The sequence below is a fragment of the Cebus imitator genome, unplaced genomic scaffold (genome assembly GCF_001604975.1).
Source record: "Cebus imitator isolate Cc_AM_T3 unplaced genomic scaffold, Cebus_imitator-1.0 Scaffold376, whole genome shotgun sequence".
Taxonomy (NCBI): Eukaryota; Metazoa; Chordata; class Mammalia; order Primates; family Cebidae; genus Cebus; species Cebus imitator.
This window is the reverse complement of record NW_016107691.1, coordinates 1,736,945-1,739,879: the sequence shown is the minus strand read 5'-3', so window position 1 is coordinate 1,739,879 and position 2,935 is coordinate 1,736,945. Positions and strand designations below refer to the sequence as shown.

The window sequence follows — 2,935 nt, the reverse complement described above, 5'->3', positions numbered from 1 at the left end:
CTCTTGTCACCCAGGCTGGAGTACAGTGGCATGATCTCAGCTCACTGCAACCTCTGTCTCCCGGGTTCAAGTGATTCTCCTGCCTCAGCCTCCTGAGTAGTGGGATTACAGGCGCCTGCCACCATGCCTGGTTAAGTTTTGTACTTATAGTAGAGAGAGGGTTTCACCATGTTGCCAGGCTGGTCTCGAACTCCTGACCTCAGGTGAGCCACCTGCCTTGGCCTCCCAAAGTACTGGGATTACAGGTGTGAGCCATCTTGCCCAGCCTCCTCTACAATCTTTAGATCTTCTTTGAGTTAAGGAAGAGTTAAAGCATATGGCAGGATGTTGGCCTGAGTAGCTTGCTAATATCGAATCAAGAAGCTTTTGTCTGGGTTTAACTTACTGGAAACAAATCATGGAACTTTCTGAGTCAATCAAGGTGGAAAACAACTTGTAGGAGAAAGGATTGTAAGGTCCCAGACAAAGGTTGATTGAGGGTGGGGCTGAAGGAATTCCACTGGGGCCCAGGTTCTAGCTACTCTTCCCCTCCCCTGCTCCTCAGTTCTTTAGCTTCTCGTGGAAGCACAGGAGAGAGTGAGCAGGCATTCACCAGTACCAGGCAATCATTCCTAAAACTCCCATCCCAAATCAACGTCCCTTTTATGTCTGATATTCATGCTGTTGGTGTTAGGTTGCATGTTGTATCCTTAGAAAAATCAGTCTTTAACTTGGGTGAACTTTACATTTGAGAGAAGTGAGAGTCCAGGTTCAAATGTATACTCATAATATGTGTTTGTCATTGACAGCCAAAACCAAAAAGCTATCTTCAGCTTGTTTTGGTGGCCATGATTCTTTTTTTTTTTTTTGAAGAGTGTCACACGCTGTTGCCCAGGCTGGAGTACAGTGGCACGATCTCAGCTCACTGCAACCTCTGCCTCCTGGGTTCAAGCAATTCTCCTGCTTCAGCCTTGTGAGTAGCTGGGACTACAGGCACCTGCCACCGTGAGTGGCTAATTTTTATATTTTTAGTAGAGACGGGGTTTCACCATGTTGGCCGGACCGTTTTCAAACTCCTGAGCTCAAGTGACCTGCCCGCCTCGGCCTCCCAAAGTACTGGGATTACAGGCATGAGCCATCGTGGTGCTCTGGTGGTCGTGATTCTTACTGGGATCCCCGAATGGCACTAGCAAGAGGTGGGAGCCCCAGGTGCTCATCTCCTCTCCTTTCCCCTTCCCCTTCCCAGAACCTCTTTCCAGCTCAGACAGGACTTGAGCTTATTTCCTCATCTGGAAGAATGGAGCTACTGCTTCATGCCCTTTCTGTCTCACAAGGGTGCTTGGGGGAACAAAGGAAGCAATGTCTGTGACAGGCTTTGATAACCATAAAGTGTTCTCCGAGGGTTGCTGTGCATCATTGTGCTTCGGGCGGAAGCAAGAATGAGGGAACAGAGGCATGGTGTGGCAGGGTAGCAGCGTTCCTTCTCCTGACCCCTTAGAGTAGGAGGACAGGGGTCCAGGGAAAGAGCAGAGAACTCTGGTCTGTGCTAAGCAGTTCATTCATGTTATCACTCTTCATTCCCGCAGTGGCACTTGGAGATAGACACCTTCATTATCCTCATTTTGTAGCAGGGAAACTGAGGTTCAAGGAGGTTAAGGGACTCATGTGAGGTTGCTGGGTGGTCCTAAGGACAGAGTTGGGACATGAAGCAGGCCTGTCTGCCTCTGGAGCCCCCCTGGCTCATTCCATATGTCTCTCAGGCTCTGAATGGGTGGCTTCTGTTTGTTTGTATCCGGGAGACACTGCGGGGTGGGGGGCAGTTGGATAGAAAATGCTGCCACCCCAAGCAGCGCTGGCAAAAGGTGGGCATCCCAGGCTCCTGCTCCCACTCCCCTTCCCCAGTGCCTCCCCAGACACTCAGATGGATGGCCCTGGCCCACACAAAGGTAACCAGCGCTGGAGATTTAGCAGCACATGCACATGCTTCTGTCTGGTTATTCTGCCTGGCAGTGCGTCTGCTGCAATGTTTTCCTGGAGAGGTTTTTGTCCCTCCCCATGGCCTTCCTTTCTCTCCCAGTCACCACCACCTGCTCTGGTTGCCCCCATGGCACGGGGCTTTGTAGCAGGAAGCAAGGGTGGGGGAGGGCAGGGAACGCTCCTGCAACACTAAAAGCAGGGCATTGGCCAAGGGCTTCTTCCCACGGGGGCTCAGAGCCAGGGGAAAGGAGGAGGGGGAGGGATCCCCCCACTTATTCTTGCTCCTCCTCCTCCCAGGCAGTTTGCCTCTCTGCTGCTCTCTGGCAGCTTTGGCCCCCAGAAGGGAGAGTCACCCTTTTGTTCCTGGCTTGGCTTAGCGAAACCCTAGGTACTTTACCCAGCATCCTCCAGTCCTGCCATTGTACACTGTATCCTCCTGGCGATAAAGCGGCTTTGTACCCTCATAGCCAGTGCCTTCCTGCTAGGGCTTGTACCTCTCTGCCCTTTCAGGATGGGGACTGATCGTGGCTTCTCGCTGTCTTGGGATTGACCAGAGGAAACAATGCCCCCAGCCCTCATCTCTTCTTCTCTACTGCTCCTTTCCTGACTTGATGTCTTTCTAGGCAACTTTTCTGGCCATCCAGGGCTCTGCACATGGCTGGCTTGAATCAGGCCAACAAATATTTGTTGTAATAATGTGGCCAGGTATGGTAGTTCACACCCGTAATCCCAACACTTTGGGAGGCCAAGGCCGGTGGATCACCTGAGGTCAGGAGTTCGAGACCAGCCTGGCCAACATGGTGAAACCCCGTCTCTGCCAAAAATACAAACATTAGGTAGGCATGGTGGCACATGCCTGTAATCTCAGCTAGTTGGGAGACTGATGCAGGAGAATCACTTGAACCTGGGAGGTGGAGGTTGCGGTGAGCAGAGATCGCATCACTGCACTCCAGCCTGGGCGACAAAGTGAGACTCGGTC

The 2,935-nt window shown here is 52.0% G+C and overlaps 1 protein-coding gene across 1 annotated transcript in view; it reads left to right on the top strand.

Moving 5' to 3' along the window:
• Positions 1 to 2,935, top strand: part of BCORL1 (BCL6 corepressor like 1) — a 76,111-nt gene that overhangs the window by 47,444 nt on the left and 25,732 nt on the right. The window lies entirely within an intron of this gene.